Source organism: Lipophrys pholis (genome assembly GCF_963383615.2).
Source record: "Lipophrys pholis genome assembly, chromosome: 7".
Taxonomy (NCBI): Eukaryota; Metazoa; Chordata; class Actinopteri; order Blenniiformes; family Blenniidae; genus Lipophrys; species Lipophrys pholis.
In genome coordinates this window covers 7,297,322-7,314,810 of record NC_137638.1, presented here as the reverse complement: position 1 = coordinate 7,314,810, position 17,489 = coordinate 7,297,322, and positions in this window count along the sequence as shown.

Sequence of the window (17,489 nt, the reverse complement as noted above, 5' to 3'; positions counted from 1 at the left end):
ACTACTACTATTATGCATGACAATTTCAAGAGAGGCCCTTCAAATGATGAAACAATCATGCCGAACCATCTTTATGAATAAAGCACTTTCACACAATCATGGTTGAAACAAAGTGTTTTACATAAGAAAGATTTATAACATAAAACAATTGAAATATAACCATAAAATTCAACTGAAAAAATGATACAAAATAATCCTACCCACAGCTGTTAGTTGCATTAGTAAAAAAAAAAGAAAAAATATCTACTGACTTTACCAAAGAGATTAGTAGGTTTAACTTTGCACCAAGACAACACCTTCCTTCTTGGATTGTCGTGACATGTGGTTAAGAACCAGGCAGGGACAACAAACTCCCCAATCAAATCAGTGAAAAGCCGACATCCTCCTGACTTTGGCTCTGTTTTTCTGCTTGAAGATTGTAAGGAGTGGAGGCAGAAGCATGGGGTGGGGGGGGCAGCAAGCACAGGGACAGATGGTAAAAGTGCCTTCCCGTTTGACTTTAGGATTATTGGTCTCAGCCTGAACTTCTGCCTGCCGGGACGCTGCGAAGAGCAGTTTCACCGCATGGACATTATCTATTCCTTTTAATGCTCTTCACAGCCTGCTGGGTCATGTGGTTGTACATCTAGAAATACTGTGCAATGAAGAGAACAAAGAAAGATTCAAATGGTGCTTCTTTTCAATTATATTAACAATCCCTTCAACTCCTTTCGTTTGAGCCGACCAGTTATGAGAATCAGAGTTACAGCTTAATTTACACATGTGAAAAGCCAATGTGATGAAAACTATGTAAGAGTGAAAAGGGAGCAGAAGGAAGCAGAAAGTGCTTCATATAAAGGTATCTTAAAATATCTGCAATCTCTGAGTGACACTCCATTACTCTTCAGGATTGGTTGTATTGGTATTAGAATGTACATGTAGTGTGTTTGTGCGTGTGTGCATGTGAAACATTTTTACCTTTTTGACACTAATGAATGTATTGGTCACATTTTAAAGAAATCCTGACTCCATCTAAGAATACTGACTTTAATCTAACTGGTCATCACACTCGAGAAAAATATCATTCAATTCCGAGATTGCAATCAGAATCAAAATATTGAGTTTGAAAAATATGTATAATGCTACAGCAACAGGAGTTTTTTGTTTTGTTTTTAAATTTCACTGTATTTTGCATCAGAAGGTTTTGTTGAAATTTACTTCTCGTTGAGATTGTTCTCATTTGTAGTAGTAATTATTTAGTTATGTAAAAAAAAAAAAAGGTGGACATTTTCTTAGCGTATACTCTGCACTACAAAGAAAACATTTTAATGTTATTATGCCACTATTTTACCGGTCCGGTCAATTCAAGATGAAAGTGGGCTGCATGTGACCCTTGTACTGAAATGTGTTTGACACCTCTGGTTTAATGTGTTAATAAAAGCCATGGGGAGCGAAGCGAGGAGTAACAACAGCATCTCTGCTGAAGGTTGAGCCAATTTACACCTTTTTCAAATGATTTATAGGCACAATCATAAACAATGCACACACAATATGTCAAATGTTTGTGCTGCACATCAATCTACTGGCCAAAAAACAATAATTTGCATAATCTCTAACACATGTCTGATATCCAATATCCACGTCAAACACGCTAAATAGGTATTTACTAAATGGATATTTTCTCTATGTTTAAAAAAAAAAAATCTTAATTTACATGGACCCTCATAAAAACCTGATTCGGAGCTACTAGTAGCATGCCAAACCTGTAGGGGGCAGTGTAACGAGAAGAATGAAGCCATGTGAGCCAATTAGAATCCTGGGGAGAAAAAAACAATCCTGAATGGTGCAAGTTATTTCCTGTTCTTTCAGTGATAACGGTGCACAGTTTGTCTGCTTGGACCAATATAAAAAGCGGAGCTCCTCCTGAATGTGGCGTTAGATAACAAAACAAATAAAGCACAAAAAACAAGCAGCTTTCACTGTATCTATTTTCATTAGAACTTTCAAACTGTAAACACGGGTCGCACAGAGATGACGCTAGTGTCGCATACTGTGACGCAAATCTCAGTCAGTTTCTAAATAAAAACGGACATTTTAATTTTATTGTGTAAAATTATTATTTTTTTTTTTTAAACGGCAGTGAAAAGTTTTCTTTGGAGAAAAAAGTGTTTGCAATTCTTTCTCAAGTATTGACTTGTCCAGAAGGAGGCGGTATGAGTTTAACAGAAGCTATCTTGGCCATGTTAAAGGTGACAGTAGTTGGCAGTAATTAGTCCATTCTTCATCAAAGTTCAACTTCACAAATATGAAGCCCAAGTGAAGAATTCTGTCCTTTTTAATAAAGTTAGTTTATGATCCTTTGAATGGAGGGAATCACAAGCACCACCACCACCAGCATCACAACCAATCCCCCAAAAAAAAAAAAAAAAACAGTATTTTCTAAAGGATTGGACAAAATCAAATATGAGGAATAACTGTAATAAGAAAGATATGATGAGAGTGGGAGCCTGGGTGGAGGAAATGGGTGGAAAACAGGAGTCAGGAAAGAAAAGTCAAAGTGCAAGGGGAGGAGGGGAAAGAAATCTGAGGTGGGGAGGAGTGATGGATTGGAAAAAGAGAATAAATGAAGAATCTGAAATAAAAAAAGAGACTTGCTGAACAAAGACGAGCAACGCATTGGTAAATGAGAGCGGGAGAGCGGCTGGGGCAAGGAAGAGAGGGAGAAAGGGAGAGAATGAAAGCCAGGAAAAGAAAAGTATATTGCAGGACTAAGTGGCCTGAGCATAGTCTGCCAAATATAAAATCAATAGATACTATCTCAGTCCGACCTCCTACTGCTGAATCCATCAAAAAAATTTAACGATTCCTCAGTAAAAGATGCAGCAAGGCAGACAATCTGCGTGTGTGTGTGTGTGTGTGTGTGTGTGTGTGTGTGTGTGTGTGTGTGTGTGTGTGTGTGTGTGTGTGTGTGTGTGTGTGTGTGTGTTTGAGCATGCATATGCCGACAAGCGTTATATGCCAGAAGGAATTTCCATGTGCATAAGCGATAGTGTTGCTGCCATTTTATGGACCTACAGACGCGCACACACACACACACACACACACACACACACACACACACACACACACATTGTCAAACTGTGGTTCAGACAAGGGTTGCTAACCAAACCATTGAATGACTTGCTGTCATGCTGAAACGCCCGTATGACACACACACTCACACACACACACACACACACATCAACACACGGTCTGTTGACAAGTTGACTAACTAGCTGTGAGACCGATACGCTAACAGCTGCCACACACAATTATGGAAGGGGGGGATGACATGAGACACAGAAAAGAGGTGGACGGGTTTCGAGGGGGGGGGGGGGGGGCAGTGAGGAAGGAGGAAAGAAAGGCAAGAAGAAGGAAGATATACAGGAGAAGGTCGGTACTCGGGGCAAGTAAGACGGATGGCTACAGCGACAGGTCGGGAGAGGGAGAATGACTGATCGAACGAGAGACACAGAGAGAGGAGTGCAAATTTGCATAGGGGTGAAATTGAAGTAGCTTTGAAAGGCAATTCAGCTAAATCAATTTGAAGTCCTCTATTGAAGGACTACGGGAGGGATATCTAAATAACTCAGCCAATTGTGGAAGTCCACACAAACACTCATACACACACTACTAGCTATCACTCCATTTGTACGCACGGTTATACCTAAATACCGTGAGCCGGTACGAGACCACATGTCCTTTTCATGGAATTACATTGCGGTGAAAGAGGTGGCCATTATGCCGTGTGCTGTTGACGGGGGAGACTGCTGATTTAGCATGACGATAATTCATACTGATGGGTTAATGACCTCTGTTTGATCGGACTTCCTCCTCCATCATAGTCTTCTTCTATCTATAAATATATATAACTGGTGGGACTCTATTTAAAGTGAATCTATTTAATAATGGGACTTTTTTTTTTTTTTTTTTTTTTTTTAACTACGTCTTAACATTTGATAGAAGAAGTAATATTTTTCGAATACATAGACTCAAAGAACCACAGTCTCACCTGCTCCATACATCAGCTTCTGCGCTTAGCTGCTTTCTTTCATGTTGCTCAGAGTTCAGGGAAGAGATGACCGCTCAGTGGTTAATCACTTAACAAATACAGGACCGTGCTAAAGACGTTTTTTCAACAATGTGGGTGTATTTTTTGGCATCCAACACCTTCACCACACTCTTGCTGCATCATGAATCAGTAGCATTTTCTGCCCCGACATGTGATTTTTGTACAGTTCTTTTAGATCTTTTGATCTGTAGGTAATGTGGCATGCAAAGCTTGCAAATGATTGCAACAAAAAAAAAAACTGTTTGCAGCAAGGGGAATACAATTCACACCACATCAACTCTAGAATATCAGTGTTGAATTGTCAAGTTTCTGTTTTCTACCTTAAGCGTGTGTACTTTGATCTGTTCCAAAATGTGGACGACCTCAGCCCAACAAGTCACAGAAATTGCATGCAGGCACGCAGACAAGAGGCTTACTGCTTATTTTTTTCAATGTACTTCTCACACATCTTGGAGAATTTCATGAATGCCTAAAGGAGGTTGAACGATTTGCATGACAGATGTTGCCATTGGCTTTTGAGTGTGGGTTAATGTGACAAACAGCGTAAAGCACACTGAGCCTGCTGAAGCAGTAAAAAAAAGAGAAAAGAAAAGAAAAGTGCCATCTGAGTGAAGTCAATCGACCATTTAGCTTCAATGGAGTCAGAAAATACTTGAGTCTGTACAAGGGGTACCAGACAAGCTCTCTGTCTGAAGGGCCCTATCAACCCTGCTTGAGTTTTATCCAGAGCGAATAAAGAGGAGACTGTTTAATACGGTGGAGAGGCGACATGCCTGCTTCTGACTGCGGGAACAACTTCCTCCTACCTCTGGTAAGTCAGTCAACTGAGTAGCCAGTAAGTCTACGACTTTATCAGATACATTCATGAAGTTTTGGTACTGGTCAAATTTATTTGGATATAGTTTCTCACTGACATTACATTTCCAAAAATATTAATTTATATGCACCAATTGTTGAGTGAAAAGGATTTTCTCCCTTGTCCCTCTGATGCTGTATCAAAGCACCTCCTGAATATCAAGTGTCATACTTGTCCATCTGTGTATCTCTTCAATTGTTGTCTACAAGCATCCGTCTAATCTACTGATTCATCCAACAATGGGTCGTGGGTGCTGAAGCTGATCCCAACTGACAATGAGCAAAGGCAGGTTTCACATATTCACTGAACAAACACAGAGAGAGAGTCACACACACTCACATTTACGCACACTGGCCATTTTTATAAAGGCCAATTATCCTCAAGCGCAGGGTTTTTTTTTGGTTGTGGGATCAAACCGGACTGCACAGGGAAAAATCCATGATCATCGAGAACGAGCACATTTTATGCAAAAAGCAAAGACTTTATCCGGAGATAGTCTCACTGCAGGGTCTGAGTCGCTGAACACTGCTCGGCTGTCCAACCCTCTCTCCAACCAGGAAGCTCTTTGTGGTGGCTCAGGACAAGTATCACTGTGCTGATGGTGTTGGACACACTGCATGCTCTCGTGCCTTGGGATGACATATGGCCCTATTAGATGCCATACACAAGTACTCCTCAGGAAAAAAAAAAGTCACCAAATACTATTCCTCACCTCATACTTGACAGTTTTTGTCAGATATTGTGTCACTCACTACTTCTTTTAGAGTCCATTCCAGGTCAAATCAGGATGAATTAATTGCAGCAGATGAAATTATGGTCCCTTTTCCTCCTTCTCTGCCTAAAAATCCTTGCAGTGTTTGGTGAACTTCTCAGGCACCGCGGCATCAGCGTCAAACATATGTCATCACCCATGGCTTCGCTGTAAGCACTTGACTCAGAAGTAAACAGAAGTTTGTAAACACTACAAGTACGCATACACAATGCTGCAGACATTATAGCCATACAGGAGAGAGACAGAATGTTGGTCAAATGTATTAGTATCATCACTGTATGAAGCGTGAGAAAGGAAAGAAGCTCAGTGCTCGTCTCCCACCAGTCTAAATGTATAGCAGACAAAGTAGAAAACATCCAGGGTGACCTGCCTTTTTAGGGTTGCTGTTATTAAATCTCTCCTAAAAAAGGCCACCCTCGATCTAGGTGATTTAACTAGTTACTAGTTACTTAAAACAATTGGTGAAATCAAGACATCCAGTTAAACAGGTCATCACTGGTCAGACTGATCAGATAACGGTAAGCCAGTCTTCATTGATGCCTTCCTGTTTAATTATATACGTTTTTGATGATCAACTGCAAAACCAGGCTGAGCACCGCCAGGAGCAATACCACTCTGGTGCGCTACCTATTTTAGATTGCTGCACTGGGAATAGTTGACACTTTGCACTTGTTATAAATGTTCACAGATGGTGACATAAAGTTAAGCCACTTTAGTACGTTTTAATACATAAGACAGCTTTTGTCTTTATTGAGCTGTCTATAGTTTGTTATTATCAAAGGTTCACCTGACTACAAGTACGTTTGTTAAAATCTACTTTATATTCATGTATTACTCATGAATGCAAATATTGATGTCAAATGTGTGAACTAGTTTCCCAAAATAAAAAGAAAGACACTCCAGGATTTACACATTCTGTTGTTTCATTGTATTTGGTGATCAAGAGCCTCCGATTGACTGACGAGTTCTGGAAATTAATGTTATCAAATATACAACAGTTTTAATTTAGCCATCCTGATATCATGAGCATGAATACTCATTTTTGCATTCGTTTTAACAATGCCAGCATCATCTGATTGTCAGTCAGTCCCCAGGGAGAATAAATCATCCAATTAAGACTGAGCTAATGGGCGGGATTTTAATTAGAGTTGTTGACATTCCCCTGTCACTCCCTCCGTTCCCCAGTTATTCCTACAGCTATTCATGTTTTCTTTGTTCAATACCCATTTTGTTCTGCTGATTGCTATTCCACAGGGGCTGCTCTCCTGCTACACACACACACACACACACACACACACACACACACACACACACACACACACACACACACACACACACACACACACACACACACACACACACACACACACACACAGTGACGAGCACACAAAGTTTTTAGTACAGCATACACATCCACAGAGAGTGCTCATCATCAGAGTGATGCTTTGTCAGATTAGTATTGAGAAATGAGAGCTCAGGGAAAATGAACAATAATGAATGGAACCTGTAAACAATACAGCTTCATGTCAAGATATTCTAACATATGCGCAAATATTTAACTGCAACTAATTGGGGGAATACTTAAGCAAGGAATCATCTGTGATCCCTGACACAAATACAAGCCACAATAACGCTCGTACAAAGTCAATGATGGCTGAATGGACGAGGGCTCGGTAAGCCAGGCACCACCGTTTTTGAGCTTAGAGCTCCTTTCATTCCAAGCAATGGGGAAAGTGGCGGTGAAGCAAGCATCCAATAGAGATGCAGCCGTAGATGTGAAAAAACACTGAAACAAGAAACACTAAACCAACAAAGGGACTCCGGAAAGGCGGTCACACGGACACCGGAAGAAGTGAGCACAGGTATGCAGAAATCACAGATACACAGAAATACAATAATGCAGAGCTCACACAGGAAGCCAGAGGTTACTCACGAACACAGAATTCACACAGGGGAAAGCAGCAATACGGAGAAAGCCTGGAGGAAATGCATAGATCACGGGAAAGCAGCCAATGCCTAAAAACAAGCAAAGTGGCAAACAAGACACACAACAGAATCCCAATACCGCTGAAGACAATCAAAAAGTGCTTTGAGGACTAGGCCTGCCATTGTTGCAGTGCATTATATATGTATATATATATATCAAGAGAAGTTCCATTAAAAGAGGTTTACAGTAAATCACAAATAGCAACACGTTACTGTAACTGGGTTACTTTTGGGACGCATTGCTCCCAGCACTCCCCAGTAGAAGCTTAGCATTCCGAATAAAGTGTTGAACTATTGATCAGCATGGCAATGACTTCTCGCGTTCGAGAATTGCAAAACACATCATTTATCTCTCAGGCGTTTGAAGTCCAATCACTTGTTGCCACTCCATATGGTCACACACAAATGCAACCTCAAAAGTAAACTTTTCAGCACACAGATAAATGTTATTTTCTAAAAAATAATCATTGGAGTGAGTCTATATGGCTCTGCAAATTAATCTTTGTTGCTTTCAGCTCTTCACTGTCATATTACATGTCAAACAATCCTGAGCACACGGTGTTCAGTCATTTAAGAGTAGTAAGGATAAGAATCGATGCTCGGTAAATGTTTGAGGCCTTTTCTTGAGGAACAAACGGCACATAACAAAACATTCTCTCTCAACTGTTTGTTATCTTTGCATTTCTATCCAATAGTTACATCTGGAAGATAGATTGTAATCGGTGTGGGCGATAATGTCATCGTCATTAGCACGTTGAATTAGCTCCCAATTGAGGTGGCAAGGGGTCATTGTAAGGATTGGGCACTGCTGTTTGGATTAAGCGAGCAAGGAAGAAGCTGAGTCAGTTTTTAAACTACTAGAAAGATGCTAGATTTTGGCGAGCAAATACCATAAAGAGTAGAAGCAGAATCGGTTGACTCATAAGATGCAATGTGAAAAGTATGAAAAGAAAACCCTGAATAAGTACTCTTGATTTAATATTTTCAGAGCCCTACTACTAGGTTGTTGTGGGGATACTTAAAATCTCCCTGATGATGGCCACAAAATTGATGTTTGTCCTAGTGGACGATAGGGTCACCTTTCTGAGGCTCAAGGTAGTGGGGAGGAAAACTCTCAGTTGTTTCTGGGTATACACAAAGCGGTAGCGGACCTCCTTATATGTCCCAGATCATTGATTGACTTTGTTGTTGTTTCGTTGAGACCACATGTTCTGGACACTCGGGGGAAGAGAGGTTCACAACCTCAGATACAGGAGGAACAGTGTGGATTCCGGACTGGTCGTGGAACAGCGGACCAGCTTTTCACCTTCTCGCAGATTACCGAGGTGGCAGTCCGGTCTACGTGTGTTGCAGACTTGGAGAACTGCTGCGAGGGTTATCCATGTCTTTGTATTTGTGGTGTGAGAGATGCGTACTTGGCTGTATACTCTGCCAAGGTTATTGGTTTTTACCAAAGATGTTTTCCCCCATGTTTGTGTGGGTTTCCCTTGGTTTCCTTACACAATCCGATAACATGCATGCGAGGTTAACTGGTGACCCTAAGTTGCCTCTAGGTGTGAATGTGAGTGTGTGGTTGTCTCTCTCTCTGTGTTTGACCTTTGATGGATTGGTGACCTGTCAAGCGTGAATCCTGCCCTCGCCCATAGTAAGCTGGGATTGGCTTCAGCGTCCCGCAACCCTGAACAGGATAAGCAGTATAGAAGATGGATGGATGGATAGATGGATGGATGGTAGTACAGAAACCTGAAAAAAACTCACTTAAGTACAGTACAAAGGTACAAATACTCTGACCTATTTTGCACTGTGATGAACCACTGATGGCACGGTGGACAAGGAGGTTATGAGAAGCGAGAGACTGTTGAAGTGACAAAAAACTGCAGTAATACAACACCTACTACCACTAAACTAAAGTAAGCAGTGTGAAACAACAAACACAGTTCTCTTCTTCCCACATCCAGCAAGTCATTACTACCCTGACAATTGCAGTATAAAAAATGTACCCATTGGCCAGCATCTGCATGGGTGTGTGTGTGTGTGTGTGTGTGTGTGTGTGTGTGTGTGTGTGTGTGTGTGTGTGTGTGTGTGTGTGTGTGTGTGTGTGTGTGTGTGTGTGTGTGTGTGTGTGTGTGTGTGTGTGTGTGTGTGTGTGTGTGTGTGTGTGTGTGTGTGTGTGTGTGTTTGAACGCATACCCAACTGCCTTATTTGTCCATGACACAGTTTGACAAACTGTTCGCTCCAATAACTATTAGCATTCTTGGGGGTGGGTTTCCTCCCTCTCCCTCTGTTCAAGATCTGCGTTATTTGCTTTGTGTCATGCACACACACACACACACATACACACAATACTCATCAATGTCGATTTTTGCTCAGAAATCCAACTATATACTATCTAACTAGATGCTTTTGTATCAATTCATTACTGCACTGGCACAGTATGTTTGTGTGTGTGTGTGTGTGTGTGTGTGTGTGTGTGTGTGTGTGTGTGTGTGTGTGTGTGTGTGTGTGTGTGTGTGTGTGTGTGTGTGTGTGTGTGTGTGTGTGTGTGTGTGTGTGTGTGTGTGTGTGTGTGTGTGTGTGTGTGCTTATGTCTGTTGTGTGACTACATGTGCCATTTCCCTACATGCGTGACAGAGTGATAATGTAACTGTTTTCTGGGCTTTCGTTATAGGGAAGATGTACAACCAGTTTTTAAATTAGTCACGCATCACTGCAGACAAAATGCACCACGTCCGACAGAGGAAGGGATGGTTGCTGAAGGATTGCGGGGACATAATGATACCACATGTCCTGTTACTGATATCGCAGTGGGCATTTATGTGACAGGACCCCCTTAATGTCTAAAGCAGAGGACTGCACTGGTAATTTGATGATTAATTGAAAATAGGTTTTGATAAATTGATCTGACACTTTGTAATTCTTCCGTTTCACCAGTCGAAAAGACAATTTCTGCTACTGGGTCGAGATTAGAGTTGTAGGCAGTAAATAAACCTGTAATTCAACAACCTTCAAAGGTGTCAAGAGTCGAATACTTTCTTTCTTTCTTTGTTTTAAAATATTTTATTTAGAATGTTTCCAGTATCACCAAACAAACACGAAGACAAGAGGCCCCAATGGAGTCACAAGAATATAGAAAAGAAAAATAGCCAATGGGGCAAAAATGAGAGTGCCATTCAGTTCAAAATTTTAAGTAAAACAGCCCCTCGCCCAAAGGGTCCTAGATGGAAAGCAAGATACAAGACAACGAGTAAAAAAAACAAGTCTAATACTTTCTTAAATACTATTGATCCCTCGAATATTCAGGTTATTTATTTAGCAAATTCTGATTGTCAGTTTATATATTAGATTTTTTAAGAGTCACATGTGAACTCACATAGACGATTTGTGGATTTATATATTGATTTGTTCACTGAGCTAACAAAAGAAATGTTTTGCTTCAATATTGACCCAGAAACAACTATAAGGTTACAAAGCATAAGCTACAATTGTGAAAATAAGGAAGTGAATATATATATAGACTAGAACTTAACCAATGAAGATTTTGTTCTTGATAGACAATGGATTTATGGCTTCTAAAAATTTAGATGACGTGAGAACATGCATCTTACAAGTACCAAAAACTCAAAACTAACTGCCTAACGTTTGTACATCATGGATTAGTAACTATGCTGAAACAAAACAATGATTGCTGCTCTATGTCAGTGATAATGATCAAGTCAACCCACACACAAAAACCAGATCCTGTATGGCTAGAACATCTTAAACCAGATGAAGTTGCTGAAACAACAACAAATATCAAGTTAGAGACCCCGGCCTCGGCCAGCCGAGACCACTTTACATCTGACTCTATAAAAGCTGAAATACATTGTTGAACATGAGACCTGATTGCCTCCTCTCCTCCTTCCTAACCCAAACCCGTAAAAGGGATTTCCACTGACATGATCACACAGTTCATAATCAACAGTTTCCAAGAATGCACGTCAATATAAATGTAAACTTTAACAACAGGAAAACAACTCGCATGCCTCTGCAGATGATTGTCTCCGGGTCAAATGAGACATATTGTAGGTCCAGGAGAGGCAAGTGCTGCAAAGTACCAAACTAGCTCCACTGCTGTATAAAATATGCAATAGTTATTAAGTGGAAGCGTCAGTGAAATGCACTTAAAATTTCTCACAATTTAGACAATTTAGGCATGAAGGTGCTGTGAGAGTCTGGCCTACGACACTGCGTCACGAGTGTGAATGTATGAGAGCGTGAGGTGGTCTGCTTTTATCCCCCAGTGAAACAGAGATGATGTCTCTGTCCATTCACAGTTCATTTATCAAGCCATAAAACCATAAAGAATTACTTTGCCACTAATGGAGACATTTCACAGTCGCTGTTCAGCCACACAGTGCCCTCCTCTTTATTCTCCCTTTCACTTTGCACCACAAATTATATCTCTTTCTCCATTAGTCTTTTTCATAGTATTGCAATTTAATTTTTTTTACTTTCACATGAATTGTTTCTCCTTTTCTGGATGTATTTTTGGCCGTCTTATTTTCAGAAGTCTAATCCTGTGCCTGTGTAATGTAGTTGGTCTTTAAAAACACACTAAGTGAGGAAGCAGATCAAAACAATGTACAGTATACAACTCTGAACCTAATGTTTGAGCATCATATTGCTCATCAATCAAAAAGCAAAGTCAAGTAAGAGAAATAAAGACAATCATAGAATGCCACACATTTTTAGCTTCTAGACAAAAGAGAAAAGTTGATTGTTCCGATATAAATCACCATAACCCACAACAAATGTGTGTCTGATTTTCTGTTGAAAGAGATTGTTTTGAATATCTCAAAGTACTTTCTAAGAGAAAAAAGTTTCATTTTTGGAAATCTGTAAGTTAGGTGCAAAGACTATGAGGTTCTTCGATCGCTTAGACTGCCAGACAAGCTGTGTAATCATTTCCCAGAGTGGAATTTGCAGGTCATGTAGCCACATGATCTTGTCCATAAGACCTGACTGACAAATAGAACATACAGACCTGGCTCCGAGGGTGTGATTAGGGTGGAAAATCTTCTGTTGAATCGGTGTTTGAATCGCTTACATGAGCTCTGTCAACCCTGGAGGACCATAAAAGGAACATGTTTCTAACAACAGCATTGCTCTCAAGGTCCAGTGACTGCACAAAGCCACTCTGCACCCAGAAATGTAGAATAAGTGTTGATACTCAAGTAGCTTAAAGTAGACCTAATCCAGTTTCCAATTCATAGTGGTGCAGTAAGTCAGCTGGAGTTCTTTTCCCGGAGTTCATTTGACATGGTGGAAACCCTACTGTCCAACCAGTAAACTCAGCTAATGGACTAAAATTACTAACTTTGGATTGTAATCGCTTCACAATGACAATATATGCAGCTGACAACAGCTATGGGGATGTTGAGGGATACTGTATGTGTTGCTGATAAAAGACATTTGATATTTTTAAATTCATTTCTTGAAGACATTCTTGACATATTGTGTTTAGGTAATTGGAAAACATGTCAGGTCACGGGCAACCTTATCTATTTCTATCTGGCTATTCTTATTGAGTCAGATAATACTGGAATATATATAATACTATATGTAATATATATATACACACATACATATTTGTTATAATGTTTTAGATAATTCCCAAATCAAAAAATTTATCAAGTCCTAGTTACCTTTGAAAATCAAACTCAGATCAAATCAATGCTGAGTAAACATGTACCAGCTCTGAAGCAACTGCCTTAAGGAAAGGCTGGCACAGTGCTCTGACAGAAATGGAACAGACAACCTGAAAACGCAGTATCCCATGCCTGTTGCTCGTGTGGAGGCAAACAGAATCTGAGAGAAGGATCATAACATTGAAGTGACTGAGACAAGTGTGTGGCCTCTGTAAAATGATGGGGGGTCGGGGGGTTCAGCCTTCTCTCATTTTCTGGATTTCTGCTTGACTATGGATTCAAATCCACCATGACCAAGACAGGTAGAGGTGTATACAAAGAGGTATCTTTTCTTGGGTGGTCCACTTTTTCATTTCATTTTCAAAGTGCAAAAAAAACCAGAACTGCAGGTGCAAAGTGCCATGAAGTGCATTGGAGGACCAAAACACAATTTGTTATCTCCAACAGCAGAACCCATAATGATTTTGCTTTGTTCCTTGAATACATTCTGCTAAATTGGATGAAGCCATGAAAACTCAATGGGTGTTAAAATGTAACATTAACTTGTTAAAATCCTCCAATGCAAAACCATAATCCTAAGCTAAAGAAAAAAGAAACCCATTTGAAAATGCTCCGACTCCATCGAGACATAGATGGGCGAAAAGGAAACTTTCTGGGAATGCTCGGGCAAGTCGGCGTAAACGCTGCTCGATAGTTCTATAGATGGACGATAACAACAATGGCGGCCTCCGGACTCTCATGACTCCCAGTCCATACTCCCCTGGGACTTGGTAGTTTTATAGTTGAGAGTCAATAGAAAATGCAATCCAACTGCGTGTCCAAACAAATGTCCCTGTACTTTCTTTGTTAATGTTTATAGCGTATTGTTCTCTGTGTGCAAGTGTGTGTGTGGTATTATTACAAATGTAAACAACAGCACCCACTAGTGGCCCAACGTAAAAAACTAATTATTTTCAGTATTTCTGCTGTCTCTGTGTAGAGAGACAGCGTTTTCAGCACACTGCAGTGTAAACGTGAACCTTCTAAAACAAAATGCAAAAACTATGAGTTTTTAATTGAAATGTGAAAACAAGGCTTAAAGCGTGGTTATTTTTCACTTGTTTTCTCTTATTACTTATCGTGACGCTGTGGGTTTCTCCACATACATTTTCTTAAGTCAAAAGCAGAGGCAGAGGTGTGTGTGTGTGTGTGTGTCTGTTTGTGTGTGCCTCCGTATGTATCTGCACACCTGTCTTGTCTATTGGATTATACTGTAGTAGTACCTATTTTTAGTGCAGCATGCAGAGGAGTGAAAGTTCAGCATTGCAAGCATCAGTCTTCATATCACTATGCAGTCGCCTTAAAATCAGATAACCTGGGAGAGGAAAGTAATAAAAGATGAAGAAATATCTTTTCACCTTTTTCTTTAGTGATCTGTTTCAATAAAACACACTCAAGAAAGATGGAGCGGAAGGATTTTAAACTTATATTTCTAGGATCCAAATACAACCGTTGTTTTTACGTTTCATCAGGCGTTTTGTGACCTTTTATATTTTTATGTGAACTTTTTAAGATTTATGTTCTTTTTTGTGAAAAATGTAATCTTTTTTAGAGCTTAATACACTCATATAGAATTTGAACTAAACGCCTGCAAGTGACTCTCAGGCTACATTCATACGGCAGGTCTTGGTGTTCTACAATTTTTTTTCACTTTTACACGGTTGTTCACGTTCATTTTTGGCTTGACCGCCATCAGACTCCAGATTGAAGAGCTTCGTGACCTTCGTGCACATGTCCGCTTACAAGGAAACAGGAGGAATGCTGAAAAACGATAGCTTTCATGTAAGGCCACTACGAGGCGCTATTGTTTCATTTTGCTATGAAACCACCACACACATGCGTGCACGGAACAACACGCTATGAACATTTACAATAGCAAGTACACGGACATTCGTACGGACAGACAACAGAGTGGGATTATAAATCCGGGTGACTCTCAACTATAAAACTACCAAGTCCTAGTAGAATAAGAACTTGGTGTCATGTCACTCTGGAGGTTGCCATTGTTGTTGTTGTCCATCTGCTCGCACATGTGAAGAACTATTTACTATGGCCGATGTGTGTGCAGTAGCAGCATTTCTCCGTCTACATGACAATAGAGTCAGAATGTTTTCAAGAAGTTCCACCTTGGGAGCCGTTTCCATAAAGTTGCGTTTTCAGTGGCTCTGAGCACCGTTGTCGCATACAAAAGGTTGGATGTAAGTCATTGTGGCTGGGCTAATCAGGTGCCTTGTACACCTTCATCAGTGCAACACAGTTCAGGCTGATCAAATAGGAGCTTGTGTCCAGATTTCCGACTGCTCAGCTCACCCTTGGTGCCACTTTACTGAGCCACAGCATCTTTAGCCTCACTCAGCTGTTTCATTGGTCATGTGGATGGCTACTCCCTTTGCTCTCTTCATCAGCCAGAACGCTGCAGGCTATTGACAGAACTCTGACTCCAAACCCCACTCCATCCTCTGTGGGCCGTCTAGCTCTCGGGGTAGCGACAAGACATTTACTCGATGGAGTTGCGCATCCCACACGATGTGGATCTGTGTTACCAACATGCCCAAAGTGCTTTTCATCTCCATAGGGAGCGAATGCTCACTCAACGATCGTCTGAGAGCAGCGTATGCAGAGGGAGTTTCAGTTTGCCGTTCAGGTTTTTTTTTAACACAGAAAGTAGCGAGCGGCATTGCAGCGGTTGGTATTCCTGCAAAAAATCCTGCAATTAGTGTGAATCCAGTGATTCCCAATGCTTCTTTCCTTGAGCTTTTAAGTCTCTATCTAAGGTCGGCAGTAGATACTCCCTTAAGATTTCGCACTGTCTATCCATCGTTGCTGTGTAAACGCAAATGTAAAGATCTTGTTCTAAACAGGGCCGTGGTCCATGTGACCTTGCTTGACAACATGTCTTTGAGCAAGGCCCAAAAAAATCCCTGGGGGCTGCCCTGAGTCGACCCACTGCTGCTAGTTTGTAACGGGATGGTTTCAATGCAATTCTCTCCAAGGAAAACAAGAAAACTTAATTTTTAACTTGATTCTTACACACTGAGGTCAGTGGAAATAGTGTGTCTGTGCAACTGACTCCAATTACTTAGACACCCGGTTCAATTTGATGAATGATTCATAAACCCTTGATTCAGTTAAAAGACTCGAGTTTCCCATCACGAGTTTGTGCAAACTGGTTAATTTTCAACCAGAAATTGCCTTATGAACAACAGAGTGATAAAAAAAGTTGTAAACTGTATAAGAATAAAGGTTTATATTTTTTAACGTTGTTTTCTCATTTTTTGGATCGCGATTTTCTACATTATTTCTTTACAATTCTTTCACAGTTTTATCCCTTATTGTATTTCTCACAATCTTTCACTTGTTCAGGGAGTTTTTTAGATATTATAGAAATTGTTACCTGGTTCATTTAGTTTGAACTTTTGTAACCCTCTGTGCATATTTGGCTAATTTATTTGTTACTGGTTACAATAGTATATAGCTGGAACTTTTGTTTGTAGTTATACTCTTTGAATTTACCCAGTTTACTTTACGTGATGTTGCAAAATTCCAACTTACAAAATAACCTTCACCTGAAAAGCCTTTTAAAGCACTAAAATATACACCAGTGAGGACAGTTGTTGCTGGAGGGGTTCCAGGTGTTCCAAACTTTCCCTTACGTTAGCATATAACTAATTACTTAATACTAACAGCGGCGAAACATTAATCTATTACAGAATGTGAAAAATACTGAGGCTGTGACTCAAGAACGAGACACAGGAAGATGAAAGAACTCAGGAGATATGAAGCAGCAAAAAAAAAAAAAAAAAGGGAAGAGACAGGTTGAGTGAATTATTTTGGCAAGCAGAGAAGATCACAGACTCGAGACACCCTCGGGACATTTACCTAATACATTGATACCAGGGTGAGATGGAGGAGAGGAAATGTTCTGGTCCGTGTAAATCTCTACGTGTTTGCTCCGCAGGTGTTATCCCACCATAAATAAAGCATCGCAAGAAACGTCCCGAAAATAGAGTTGTGCCACGCAGGTACTGAAAAAGTGTGTGTGCAGACAATAGCGTGAC